A 15932-nucleotide genomic window follows, 5' to 3' on the forward strand; every position below is an offset into this window, starting at 1 on the left:
ATGGAGCTCACAGCCTACAGTTAAGTGGTGGGAGACTATAAGGATCACATCTTAAATGTCGCCTGCGTTCGGTTTACAGTATACCTTAGATCCTGTAAAGAGTTTTACACCCAAAGTGGGGTTGGAGGTTTACTATGCTTTTTCCATGTCTTCCTAGCAAGGTTTTAAGAAAGCCGAGTCCGAACTTTCTTTTTCATTTATTTCAAATGAGACGTAGAAAAGGACGAAATACATATTTGAAAGGTTCTAGTATAAAAATAATATTCGGAGTGAAGTATAATGTAAGAGGTATTTGAGGAAATTATATACATTTTTAGTACATACCTCTTTTCCTCCTACGTAATCGTTGATAGCGCAAGAGGCTATTTCAAATATGCGCCGACTAGTACGTGAGCTCACGAGGCTCAACTTGGGAGCACTTGTTGGCACTAGCAAGAGCAGTGCTTTGCTAAATCTACCACCGGATCAGAATCCTGATTCACTGAGAAGATCCGGCGAGAAACTCAGTGAGCTGTGTCTATGGGTTGATTTACTCGTCGGGCCCTTCGTCGCAAACCACGGCAAAGGACGAGTAGGTGAGCTCACGGGGCTCAAACTTGGCGAAGTTGCTAACACTGACCCTAGTAAGAGCGGTGCTTTGCAGAATTTACCACCAGATTAAGTATCATCTACTATATATAGAACTTATACTAGATTTATATGTAATTTATTTTGTACCTACTTACACTTAACGTTTATGGACTAGGTTGCACGTCGAACTTTTTTCTACGAGTTTCGTGACCGGTGGTTGGAGTACCTAACAACATAGAAAGTGAATCAGGAGGATTCAATAGGACATGTTTGGGGTCACGGCGGCTTTGCTTTGTCCTGTGGTTTGGGTCTGGTGTGTAAGTACTGAAGAAATATCAATGTTGATTCTAGTTGGGAAGAGACAACCAATGGAAGAAATATTAAGAACGAATCGAAAGAATTACTGGTAGGTACATTATGTATTACATATTTATGATAATGATGTGTACTTATCTTGTACTTGTGTCTTGCGAGTTCAACGCACTCTTATCAACACAACTGCATTTCTCAGTTGAATACCTATTAATCAATTTACTGTTCTATTTGAGTAGATATAATGGTATGCGGAACATTTTCTGATATCTTGAATATATTACAACGATATAGGAATTAGTAAGGAAAATTATTTTATTATTTTTGAATCTTTTGATTAACGAACTGACAGTCTTGCTAGGTTTCGTTTGGCTTGCTATGCGGCAGAATTAGTACGACGGAGGTAACTTGCACTGGGACTCTCATTACCAAAAACTTTAGTGCACTTAGGTACAGCAAAATAGCGACAATACACAGTAAAAGTAAATGAGGAAAATCAAACTTAAAACTAAAGAACATGGGCGGATATACCGTTCAAATCGATCTCTTCCACTCAACCATTGGATGGAGATGATATACGAAACTGGCGTATCCAATAATATACCTGATTAAGGACAAATAAAAGTATACTTAGATAATTACAAAATATATTATATATGTAATCTATTTATTTAGATTATATATATTATATGAACCAATATGATATACATATAAAACAAAAACATATATTCACTTTAAATTATACTAACTATATAGTATAAATACCTTACCTCCAGTGATTAAATGAATCTGACTTTGTATCATATTAGACAGAACCACTAACAATTATAAATTTCATTCAGGATCTTTTTTTTCATACCCCGTGTGCGTCTGTGTCTGTGTTTTGATCGAAAAAAATGGTTACCTAAAGAGCTAACGATACGAGTAGGTACATAGTTGTACTCATTTAAATTAGGTGATGTTTATAAAAAATAAGTCGGGCAGTATCCCATTGTTGTCGCCCGTGTACCGTGACGGCAAGGAGCTACGCACCCCCCTGCCTACCGTAATGGGTTGTTATGGACGTCCTCACTTTGATTTAACACGAATGCCGAAGAATGTGATTTTTTTTCTTCTTTTCTATCTATGCTGTTAGCCTTGGGAGGCTATTTCAACTTCTCCTTGACGTGTAGGTGAGCTCACGGGGCTTAAGCCGAGAGTGTTGCTAACGCTGACCCTAGCATGAGCAGTGCTTCGCAAAATCTACCACCGGATCGGAAACGCGACCCACTGAGAGGATCCGGCGAGAAACTCAGTGGGCTGTATCTAGGGCGACGTCGACTGTTTACCATTTTTTTCTTCATACTCAACCCTTATAAGGCAGTTCAAGATTGACGATGTGGGATTGGTGTCACACAATTCTTTTTAAAACAGCTTAATTAGATAGACCTTCACCTATTTATGTATGTTACGGAATCTTTCTAATTTTTACTACTTTCAAGACGTCTGATTAACTTGAAAATTTGAATACGTATCGATCAATAATAATACAATATATTTTTTATTTTAGCTTAATATCCTGACCAGGATCACCAAGGTACACAAGGTGTTTATTTAAATTTTTAGTTCGGATTGTTGTTTGGATGTGTTATTTTAACTACATATCGAGGGGTGAAAGGGTTTAAGCGATATTTCGCTTATTACGTGACGTCTTTGTAATTAAATGTGCGTTTTATTTGGTATTAGCATCAACAGTTCAATGTTTTCAATTGAATTTCAATTAAGTTTACTCCATTGAAATAGTTGTAGAAGTTTTTTTGTTATGATACTTTAAACTTTAAATGGCTCTCCTGTAAAGTTGCAAAAATGTCGCTTAAACCAAATAGCCTTTCACCTCTTGATATATTTATTATTCAGTTGTCATTTGTGTAAGATTGTGACGTGCGGACGAACACTTGGATCGCTTTAATGTGAAATTCAGTTTATCAAGATAATAAATGGATATAAAGAGATAAGATTATAACAGAAGATCGCGGGTACCTTTTTTTTTTAGTGCTGGGGAATCCATTTATGTATACCCGGTCGAGGGGGGTAACGGACCGGGTTATCGGACCCCGGCGCCTCTTGAGAGGAAGAAGGGGAGAAGAGAAGGACCGAGGTCGTCCACCTCCCCCAATTTTTCACAGAAGACTACGCCTTGAAGAAAAGGCACGCGAGGCACTTGCTCCGCAGAACCGACTAACGACTAAACCCCATCGAGCTGCACCACACCGACTACACGAAACTTACGGTACCGCAGTGCGCGCCGAAAGATAGCTGGTAGTGGTACCTTAGTTTTAATATTCACAAACTATATACAATATTATTTATTTTCGATTTAAACCAATTACATATATTCTTCTACCGTCTTCTTCTTATTTTCTGTTTACCGAGTTAGCACAATATAATTTGTTCATTCAAACCTTGTACACAGCAAATTCAAAATATTTTTCATCTATGCTAATATTATAAAGAGGAAAGATTTGTTTGGCTCCGAAACTACTGAACCGATTTGAAAAATTCTTGCTCTGTTTGGAAGCTACACTATTCTCGAGTCACAGGCTATGTATAATCTTTTTTGAAAACAATTAGGGATTCTTACTAAAACTCCAATAATGTACAATTACATCGCGTGCCCTGCGAAAACTATTGATGATAGAATAAAATAATGTACTACGACTTTGTAGAACACATTATTATTTACAAAAAGTGTCGCGACAGCAATTGTCTAACTATTATAGTTATGCCGCAATAAGTGTTCTTTTATTTTAAAAAATAAAACAACGTCAAATATCGTTGAAATTTTAAAGACCCGAGCGGAGCCGGAGCGTGCCGCTTGTATTATATAAATGCACATTTAAGTGTGAACACATATACATATGTGCACAACACATACGAAGTGCATTCCGCGCATGTGTGCGACTAGCTGAGAGTCACAGTTCAATAGATCAGAATAAATATTTCTTTATATCGATATATGATCTCTGAGGTCATCGCGCAAACCGCATATGTAATGAATAGTTGCATGCAAATTGGCATGAGTTTGTATAGCTAAAATATGTTTATTTAACACGATATTTAAAGGAATATGTTGCTTAAAATCATTGATTAAGTCTTTATAGCATGCTTAAAATTAAAATAAAATGTTTGAGAATGTTCCATAAGAATAAAATATTTATTTATATTTAAGTTTATTTAAATTATTTAAGTTTGAGCTAGGATCAGTATTCGGCATCCTATAAGCGTAACAATTATTACATACAGATTGTTACATTTAAATGACTATTCGTGTCGTAAGCTTTTGAGTATGAAGCACTTATTTTGTGTTTGTAATAGTAACAAACCCAGCTTTGCTTTGATTTAAAAAACAAATCCCTCGCAAATAATCCTTTTCTTTTAAATGTACCCTATTTTTGTATCTATGACAACGCGTATGCAAATTTTTGTATTTTCGTAGTGATCAGTGGAGTAGATTAAGACGCGAAAGCGGAACAAACAAACTTACTTTCGCATTAATAATGCTAAGCGTGGATTTAATGTTTTTAATTAGATACAACCAGGAAAATAAAATTTTAACCACAGCTAAGCTACGTACACATTATTGATTGCTTACGATAAGAAAAATTAAAGATCTTAGGTACATCTTTTACGTACATTCACATTATTATTACCAATAAAGGGGTGGATATTTTATTTTATTTTTTATAGCTTAAATGGGTGGACGAGCTCACAGTCCACCTGATGTTAAGTGGTTACTGGAGCCCATAGACATCTACAACGTAAATGCGTCACCCACCTTGAGATATAAGTTTTAAGGTCTCAGTACAGACAGTAAGTCTACAACGGCTGCCCCACCTTTCAAATCATAACGCATTACTGCTTCACGGCAGAAATAGGCAGGGTGGTGGTATCTACCCGTGCGGACTAACAAGAGGTCCTATCACCGGTAATTACGCAAATTATAATTTTGCAGATTTGATTTTTATTACAAGATGCTATTACTTCACCGTGGAGGTCAATCGTGAACATTTGTTGAGTACGTATTTCATTAGAAACAATGGTACCCGCCTGCGGGATTCGAACACCGGTGCATCGCTAGATACGAATGCACCGGACGTCTTATCCTTTAGGCCACGACGACTTCAAGCCGGATAATTATTAACCGGATAATTAAATAAAATATGCTTTAAGAGATTTTGAATTGTCATGTTATGAATGAGGGTTTTTAATTTGTTGCTTACTTTTCAAGTGTCACAATATGTTTTGACATGTTAATCATGGATATTTAAAAAAAAAATGAATTTTAGTGCCTATCATGAAGGGTAGGCTAGGTAACACTGTCCTATTCAGTTCTGCTGCGAACACTTTACTCGTTTTAGTTAGAAGGACGGGACAGGGATTTGAAATCGTCGTGGCCTAAAGGATAAAACAGCCAGTGCACGCGTATCGCGCGATGAGACTGTGTCCATGTTCGAATCTCGCAGGCACGTATCAACTTTTTTATTGAAAAATTTACTTAGAAAAGAATAGCATCGTGTAATAAAAATCAAATCTGCTAAAATTGTAATATATGCGGAATTATGATATTAAATAATTGAGATATAAACCTCAAGTCTGCTCGTAGATGGCTTCATTCAGGTTGCAATGCCCATGGGCCCTAGTAACCAGCTAACATCAGATGGGTTATGAAATTTAGATTACAGATTATGCGCTAAAAATTGGATTAGCGTTTGACTATCTTGAATATAGCACGGTTGCATTATTATTACAGATAAACAATCAGAAAAAAAGTGCTTTGGAATGATACGTCACAATATTGAAAAAAGTAACGTCATCGTATTAAAAAGTGTAACTAATCGGACGCCATCTTGAGGTAAAAAGCGGAAAAAAGTAAAGTGTGGGTTGAAAACGAAATTGTTTTCGTTTTCAATGACAGAGGAAGATAGTAATGATGTTGTAGCGTAAAAGTTTACTTTAAATAAAAATACTATATAAGATTAGAGGAAAATTAATGATATATAAGTAATTTCGATTTGGAAAGAAAACATTTAGTATTATGAGTTCAGGCGTAGAATTTGTTAGATTATTAAAGTTACTTCCACGTTTTATTTACCTAAATCTAGATTTAACACAACGAATACACTCATGACATTAGATCATATATAGGTAATAGATTGACTGCTGTTTACATGTGCATTACGCTTATCACAAAACGTTTGTAATAATTGTAAAGTGTCGCATCCGTAACAGTATTTTTAAATGAAATCGTCTTTTCGCATTAAAAGTGTACAATTTCCAAAAATATTCGAAATTGAATTAATATGGAATCATTTAGTATCACCAGTATTTTTATTATAAATACTGTCAAAAGAGCGTAGTTTAGTTGTTTTTTATTTAACTATATTTTGACTACTATAACAAAATTAATACATAATTTTGTCTTACTTTAAAAGAAAGATAAGTTACATTATAAAAATTAAAAAATAAATGTTGCAAAGATGATTAAAATTAAAAAGATCACATGTTAGACCTTTAAAACGCTCTCTTGTAAAATTAGTAGGTAAGTTTTGAGATTATACAGTTTTAATGCGAGAAGACGAAATAAATAAATTTCAACGACTTAACGCAATTACAATACGAAAATGCACCTAAATTACAGAACTGCATAATGGATATTGTTGTAAAACGCTTTGCTTGGTTTTGAAAACCTAATTTAAACTGTACCGCGCAATAATAAAGGCTTTATCTCCTTGGAAATGGGGTGAGTATTTGAATCAGCTGATGAGTACGCGCGGGCATCTGTCAGTTCGAACAGAGCGCGCGCTCTATCAACGCATGCGCACTGATTTCCCGCCCTATTTAAAATTTTAAAAATCGAACGTAAAAATACCACCAAATTAGTAACTCCGTTGCCTGTGGGACTGAAGAGAAAATTGCCATAGGATTTTTTATTATCGTTGGTAAGTTTTATTTCAATTTAAAATTATTTAACCGCGACTAAATACTACATTGTTTAACAGAAAGTAAGAGCAGTGAAAATATAACTTGAGAGTGAGAGTTCTGCGACTTTTTTATGTTGATAAATTAAGAAAAAATATGTGAAATTCTAATACGATTTGAACGTAGTGGAAAATCTTGAAATATGCCTTAACATATTGCAACAAGAAAATTTTAAGCGGCGCTTTGAATATCGAATGATTAAAAATTTTTGCTATGAACGTCTTCACTAAGAAATAGTATTCATTCGTGTTACTTTATAGTTTAAAAGTGGCATGTTTAAGAGAATATTTAGACGAAACTTAGTTAAAGACAATTCTGGAATTAATAAAGGGAGTTTCAAAAATTCTAATTTCGCGATTCGTAGATGTTTTATTTAAGAAAACAAAAACACTTCTGGGTTTTAATCTCACATTTATTTTTAAGCGATGTTTTTTTATAGAGGACTATTAGGAACTTAACTTTTTTTTGCATTTTTTAAAATTACAGTTACGATAGTTATTGATTTATAATAATAATTAAGAAAAAGATTTATTTATATATCAAAAATCTTCTGTAAAATACATTTTAAAAAAAAGTTACATTACATGTACAACTGTTTTATTAATTCTATTTTTATTTCAATATATAAGTAAGATTATTTTAGAATTGTGTTTGAATAAAATAAAAAATAGTCTTTTTGTTTGCATTTAGTGCATGTGCTCTACAACCGCTGAAACAATTTTATTAGTATGCAGTTTTCAGCGAACCAAAAGATATCAAAAAATTATCTGTGCTTCTGTTTTCTTTTACGTTTCCATAACTGGATATGAAAACATTATCAAATAGTATGCATGTGATAGTAACTCTTGTTCGTAGCCACAGACTTTACGTAAATTTTTTTTTTTTCCTACCTATGCTGATAGCCTTGAGAGGCTATTTCAGCTTCACCCTAACGTTTGTAGGTGAGCTCGCGGGGCTCAACCGGAGAGTTGCTAACACTGACCCTAGCAAGAGCCGTGCTTCGCAGAATCTACCACCGGATCGGAAACGCGACCCACTGAGAAGATCCGGCGAGAAACTCAGTGGGCTGTGTCTATGGGTTAGTTCGCTCGTCGAGCCCTTCGTCGCAAGCGAATGGTTCAACGAGGATGGTGACCGGTGCTTGTGGTGCCTAAAAGCACCGTTAATGGATCAGGAGGATCCGTAATGACGTGCTTTGGGCGACGTCGACGGTTTACCATTCGGTCTACTGGGTCGGGTATGTAGTTTCCAGCGGCTACGATGAAGGGTTCTCATGTCGTGCCGCCTTCTCAAAATGGCGCAGCGATGTCGACCAGGCAATTTTGCTGTGAACACTTCAGGAATCATGTCTTGTCATGATAATCGCCTTATCGTTGCCGCCGCTGACTACTCCCCGAATACTGATCACGCAGGAGCCAGTCACTGCCAACGCCTTAGACACGTACTTACGGATCCATCAGATCCAATAACCTTTGCATTAGACGCCTTCAGTTCTAACACTAGAAGCAGGCTTAGGGACCCCGGTAACCATACTCGTCGAACTCGACAAAGAGTTCGACGTGCAACCTAACCCATGAATCAGCTCGCTGAGTTTCTCGCCGGATCTTCTCAGCGGGTCGCGATTCCGATCCGGTAGTATATTCATTCGCGAAGCAGCTGCTCTTGAGCTGTTAGGTCTCTTTTGGAGGCGCTCGGGCAGCTGTTAGCAAATCCCACCCCTCTTGGCTGAGCCTTTGCTCGCCCACCTGTCCTGGTGAAACTTTTTTTATTTTTTTATTGCTTAGATGTGTGGACGAGCTCACAGTCCACCTGGTGTTAAGTGGTTACTGGAGCCCATAGACATCTACAACGTAAATGCGCCACCCACCTTGAGATATAAGTTGTAAGGTCTCAGTATAGTTACAACGGCTGCCCCACCCTTCAAACCGAAACGCATTACTGCTTCACGGCAGAAATAGACAGGGCGGTGGTACCTACCCGCGCGGACTCACAACAGGTCCTACCACCAGTAATTACGCAAATTAGAATTTTGCGGGTTTCACTTTTATTACACGATGTTATTCTTTCACCGTGGAAGTCAATCGTGAACATTTTTGTTGAGTACGTATTTCATTAGAAAAATTGGTACCCGCCTGCGGGATTCGAACACTGGTGCATCGCGCTCAACGCGAATGCACCGGACGTCTTATCCGTTAGACCACGACGCCTTCATAAAGTCGGCCGGCTGGAAAGGCCTCCGGGCCACCAGCAATCCTGCAATAATAAAAAAAAGAATGGTGTCTGTGACAGTAGGTACCGTTAAAGTAAGACAGGTGGCGCGTGAGTAGTATCAAAAATCTATAAATATTTATTTCCATTAGTTTGTGATACAATTCAAGCGTTCATCGATACGAATACTAATAATGCAACGTAATTTAATTTGTAAATAAATGATAAAGTCAACGTTCGTGGTGGAGTAAAGAAAAATCTCCATAAATCTGTTTAATTAAGATTAGATAACATTAAAATTCGTGGGAAATGATGGTTTCCGGAAATGCGACATGTGCCGAGAGGTCAACGGCATGGCTAGATTCGGTACTATACTGGATGATAGGGTTGGGTCACTGCGGGGAAACAATAGCGATTAATTATTATTAAGAAATTAAAAATACTATGAAATAAATGTTTTGCTAATTCCATATCATTAGGTAGACGACCACCACGGATAAATTTCCCTGAAATATGCTTTGTCTATATATTTTTATCGGTATCATTTCGATTCCGATGTACCCTATTACCATGACCTCGGTCGATTGTCGAAAATGACTGTGTTATGCCAAGAGACAAAATATAAAAATGGAATTGAATAGCAATCAAGCTGTATGTACTGAACCAAGCAAAACTATATGGTCGTGTTTTGGGGTTCTGAGTGCATTTGAATATTTCAGAACCTATTACACTACAGGTAGCTTCCGATCCGGTAGTAGATTCGTAAAGGAGCTGCCATCAACAAATAACCTAGACCTAACGGTATCCTTTGGAGGCGCTCGGGCAGCTGTTAGCAAATGCTATCCCAAAAATTATTAAACGTCCGTTGTCCAATTCCTGATCTTTTGTTTGGAAAACTACTTTGATGGACAATAAATAATCATTTTTATAATTTGCATGTGCCAACCCTGTTGAGATGCACGGGCGCAAGCAAATAGACACGTTTTTGGAGAACACAGATGTGGTACTACGATGCTGTGTTTACATTGTCTCTTAACACGGTGATTATAGTTTTTGTTTGAAGCTCCCGTGCCGTTCTAAGTCAACTTGGGCTTTTGAAACGGTTTTGAACGAAAACCAAGTTGAATTTAAATATCACGTGTGCGATTTAGTATGAATTAATCAATTGTTGCTTTCTATAGATTTAAATTAAAATATTAAAGGCTCATTTACAATTTTTTTAATTGAGCAGTTCCAATTGTTATTAATTCTGATCTTTATGGGTAAATGTAGTTTATACTAATATTATAAAGAGGAAAGATTTGTTTATTTGTTTGTATTGAATAGGCTCCGAAACTACTAAACCGATTTGAAAAATTATTTCACTCTTTGAAAGCTACACTATTCCAGAGTAACATAGGCATGTTTTTTGAAAATAATTAGGGATCCCTACTAAAACTTCAATAATGTAACCCAAGGTGTAAAAAAAATACCTAAAATATTCTTTAGATCGCGTGCCCTGCGAAAACTATTGATGATAGAATAAAATAATGTACTACGACTTTGTAGAACACATTATTATTTACAAAAAGTGTCGCGACAGCATATGTCTAACAATGATAGTTATGCCACAATAAGTGTTCTTTTATTTAAAAAAATAAAACAACGTCAAATATCGTTGAAATTTTTGTTAAAGACCCGAGCGGAGCCGGAGCGGGCCGCTTGTATATCATAAAAAGGCATTGACCAAAGAATCGACTACAGTTTTTTCTTTTATCTGTCAATATGTGTTTCTGTTTTTCAGTTTGTTTGATAGGAATCGTTAGTGTCAAATTTGGAACTTATTTTCCGCTGCCTAATTGTACCTAAGGAGTTACTCTAATTGCGCACGGACCAGTAACTGATGGGCTCAACCTGAGAGAATCCTTAACATTGGCTCTAGCAGGAGCAGTGCTTCGTTGAATCTACTACCGGATCGGAATCACGACCCACGGAGAAGATCCGGCGAGAAACTCAGTGGGTCAGTTGTGTCTACGGGAATTTCCTTCATTAGTCGAACACTAATATACTAACTCGCCCGGTTGCGCTGGCATAGCTCCCTAGGTTACCAGATTAGGTAGGAAAAACAAAAAAAAAAGTAGAACATGTATAAGTGAAATTACAGGTTATTGTAAAATACTGTACGAGAATTTCAGCAAATGAGTAGTAGTAATAAAATCATTGAAATTGATTGAAATTCTCTATTAATGAAATTTTGAAAAAAGTACGTAATAAATAAAGTGTTTAGTACAAAAATAAGTAGGATTATTCAGTATCATTTACTACATACAAAAAAAACAACGCATACATTTTATTGTAAATAAGTCTTATTTTAAAGAGAAGATGAACTATGCGTCACTCGCACATTTCTCTTTTGTGTATCTATATATTAATACGTGAAGCAAAAACTTTTTATCTCTTTTTACGAAAATTACGCGGACGGAGGAGTATGAAATTTTCTACACTTATAGAGAATATAGTGAAGAAGTGCACAATGCTAATATTTTTTTAAATAATGCATAAAAGATACATTAAATCAATAAAGAAAACATTACACGCACTACATACCATGTATTTGACGCACACACGCATGCATACTATTTATTGTCAAAATTGACGTCAGTGGTCAAATTAAAAATAGATTAAATATTGTTTGTCTTTATTCATATTTTTTTTATAGTGTAGCCTTGTTGAAATTTGTGATTATAGAAGTATAAAATACAATCATAATAGTGTACAAACTTACAATTTCAATTAATTATAGTCGAATTTCGACTACTGCGGGACCTCTAGTTCATAATTGATATTTGTTTAGGTATGTACGTATTCGTATCTCCCGATAAATGTAGTCCACCGATATTGCATCTCAAAACAATGTCTCAACTTTTAATAGCCTCACGACCGGCCCTCGAATGTATTTCTCCACCTGGCACATATTCCGGCGCACACGGTCTCTAATTACGTAACTGCGCCTATAAAATCCGAACTTGCCCTTCGATGCCAAGTTCATGACCGCTACGTTTGTATATCTGAGCCAATTGTAGAAGCAGGTGGTTCTATTAATTACTGGTAATGATATACTAGAATACTTAAGGTAAGGCTACAGCCGGTTGATTGTGCCCCTGTTATTGCTGATGTCCATGGGCGACGCCGAAGATCGTGGATAAAAAATAAGTTACCTGTCGAGTATTCAGAATTGAATGATTTTTTTGAAATATGCTTGCATTGATTCTGCCGTGATATATTATAAATAAGGAAAGGGTCGGATGGTGCATTGGAAATGGAAAAACGTTCTATGATGTTGCCTATCTAGCGGTAGCTGTTCTATAATAGAAAAAAAAATATTACTGGTGGCAGGACCTCTTGTGAGTCCGCATGGGTAGGTACCACCGCCCTGCCTATTTCTGCCGTAAAGCAATAATGCGTTTCGGTTTGAAGGGTGGAGCAGCCGTTGTAACTATACTGAGATCTTAGAACTTATATCTCAAGGTGGGTGGCGCATTTACGTTGTAGATGTCTATGGGCTCCGGTAACCACTTAACACCAGGTGGGCTGTGAGCTCGTCCACCCATTTAAGCAATAAATAAAAAATCTGACGAAAATCTGAATCACGCTAATAACTTTTTCAAGATAGCTTCGCGTACAAGTTCAAAAAAACCTTCGAGCTTTGGGCTTACTGAGCAAGGACTGGTGTCGGTGGAAGATTTTCTCTTTGAAGTTCACTAGACTAGCAAACCGTTGTTAAAAGTTTGAGTTTAGTAAATGGTTTCATTAAAAAAAAACCGGTTTTTCGTCTTTTTAAAGACGATTGTTAGATTTTATTGTGTGCGCAAAGAAAGATTTTTTATTTTTTTTATTGCTTAGATGGGTGGACGAGCTCACAGCCCACCTGGTGTTAAATGGTTACTGGAGCCCATAGACATCGATCACGTAAACGCGCCACCCACCTTGAGGTTTAAGTTCTAAGGTCTCAAGTATAGTTACTAAGTACCTAAGTATAGTTAGTATAGTCATTGGATTCTTTACTAAAATTTAAGAAAGTTTTTAAAATAGTTTCGTTAGAACCATACAATTTTCAAGATGAGATGTAACGACACGAACTCATTAGTGGCGCCTTCCAATGAACTAACTCATTAAACGACAAATTGTATTCAAACTAAAACCAATTTGTTCATTTTAAAGTACTGACATTATCATAGTTTCCAAACGCGTGTAAATACAACCTTAATCTGTCTGAGTAGCTTTTAAGTGGACACCGAATTCCTTTGTCAGCTTTTTACAGTAAGACGAAACACTTTCGCTTTCGGAGCTTACTAGTAAAAAATTGATGATCAAATTTTTTGTCAGTACATTTTTTCGATTGTTGGGTAAAGTTCAAAATACCTAGTGTGTATATGTATATATATATATATTTTGCTTAGTTGGGTGGACGAGCTCACAGCCCACCTGGTGCTAAGTGGTTACTGGAGCCCATAGGCATCGACAACGTAAATGCGCCACCCACCTTGAGATATGAGTTGAGGTCTCAGTATGGTTACAACGAAACGCATTACTGCTTCACGGCAGAAATAGACAGGGTGGTGGTACCTACCCGTGCGGACTCACAAGAGGTCCTACCACCAGTAAGTACATCGTTATGTTTAGAATCAAATAAGTAGTAAGTTGTGTCTTAAAGTAGTGGGGAAGAAAATCAATAAACACACGCCTATCAGACTGTAATAAGAAACGAAAAAAAATCGCTAAAGAACCTTATGGAATGTGCCAATCAAAAAAATCTTGACCTACGAATTCCTCGACGTCAAAAACAAATTCAATTTGTTTACAGAAACAAAACGTTGCGAGTTTCAGCGTTTGTTTATGCATAAAACGTAACGTGCCTTATCGTTGTTTGGCTGAAGGTCGCCACAAGTGCACGGGCGAGCATTTAACGACTTCGGATTACTACAGCTCTCCGACTATTCATCGAGAATGTTCTAGAGAAAAATCAATCATACAACATTGATGAATAGCGCTAGGAATAATACAGTTGTATCAGCGATCCAACTTTAAAACCACTCTTGTATTAAGATAATCGTACGTGATATTAATTTTCCATTAAAAGGCGCACGTAATATAAAAATAAATATTTCACAATTCGTCTTGCTTTAACAGTCGTCGTGGCCTAAAGGATAAGACGTTTGGTGCATTCGTATCGAGCGATGCACCGGTGTTCGAATCCCGCTGGCGGGTACCAATTTTTCTAATGAAATACGTACTTAACAAATGTTCACGATTGACTTCCACGGTGAAGGAATAACATCGTGCAATAAAAATCGAACCCGCAAAATTATAATTTGCGTAATTACTGATGGTAGGACCTCTTGTGAGTCCGCACGGGTAGGTACCACCGCCCCGCCTATTTCTGCCGTAAAGCAGTAATGCGTTTCGGTTGGAAGGGTGGGGCAGCCGTTGTGACTATACTGAGACCTTAGAACTATATCTCAAGGTGTGTGGCGCATTTACGTTGTAGATGTCTATGGGCTCCAGTAACCATTTAACACCAGGTGTGCTGTGAGCTCGTCCACACATTTAAGCAATAAAAAAAAAGTAAGGAAACGGTCATCATTGAGAAGTGATAACTGGTTAACAATGCGAAAATTAATTGTGTCCTTAAAGTGACCGAGGGGTCACCTTAGATTATCAATGCTGATAAAAATAACATATTATCTTTTATCGTGAGTAATCATATTTACGTATACCCGCTTTTCAGGTGATATAATAGAAACATGATTACAATATTTAATTTGGAAATAAGCCTTTAATATCTAACTAAAACTTAATTTTCTTACTTTTTTTCTTACCAGGAAGTCCCTTTAACTTGAAATTTAGTACGCGCATCAAACACGGGTGATAATGCAATAATTTTATAACTTCGCTCTGTTGTGCGCGCTTTCATTCCTGTTCAGTATCAACAGGATGAAAAAAAATATGAAATTAATTGTTAGTTTAGTTTGCTATTATATCGTGTGATTTTTTTTAAGTTTTTAAACTGCATATATGTTTTATTTTTTTACTACTTCATACATATACTACTCATTTTTATTACTAAAGTATTTGGATGGAATTAAAATTTATTTGTAAGTTTAAAGTATTAAATATGATCTAACGCAATCGAACTTTTTATTTTATTTTAAGCAAAATTATACCAGATAAGTAAGCCGTTAAGGCTTATTTTTAATTATTGTAAGATTAAAGTTATAAACATTCTAAAAATACCATTACAGATAATATACTATGGCTTATGTCGTGAATCAGTGTCAAAATTAATTATAATAATGTGCCTTTATAGACTAATAGACAATGAATCTGTGCTTTAATACTAAGGGGTCATTTTAGCTTTCTTTTTTTTTATTGCCCTTGTAGGAAGACGAGCTTACGGCCCACCTGATGGTGAGTGTTTACCGTCGCCCATGGACTTCAGCAATGCCAGGGGCAGAGCCAAGCCGGTGCCTACCGTTGTTAATATATAGATAGATATAATTAGATACAAAATTAAAATCCCCTTCATAAACATAGCATAGCAGCATTAAAATTACGTGGATCGTTGATATAAAAAGCAAATACGAGTCAAGATACGAGAAAGCGAGAAAGGAAAACAATTTTATCAGAAGAAAATTAATATTATTCTAGTGTAACGTAATGTTTTGTTTGTAAATACAGTACTTTAACAGTAAAGTTACATGTCGTAAAAACTTATCGTGTTAAGGTAATCATTAGGTGTTTTTTAGTAATATTAATGAGCACACAAGCTCAACCGTTTGGTGTTA

General features: G+C 36.2%; 1 long non-coding RNA gene across 1 annotated transcript in view; it reads left to right on the forward strand.

Moving 5' to 3' along the window:
* The first annotated feature begins 6686 nt into the window (after nt 1–6686).
* The window catches only part of LOC101739571 (uncharacterized), a 58280-nt gene continuing 49034 nt past the window's right edge, over nt 6687–15932 (forward strand). The window contains exon 1 of the long non-coding RNA XR_009974847.1: nt 6687–6860. This is a non-coding gene — a long non-coding RNA (uncharacterized LOC101739571). The remainder of the gene's footprint in view (nt 6861–15932) is intronic.

Source organism: Bombyx mori, chromosome 14 (genome assembly GCF_030269925.1).
Source record: "Bombyx mori chromosome 14, ASM3026992v2".
In the NCBI taxonomy this organism is placed as follows: domain Eukaryota; kingdom Metazoa; phylum Arthropoda; class Insecta; order Lepidoptera; family Bombycidae; genus Bombyx; species Bombyx mori.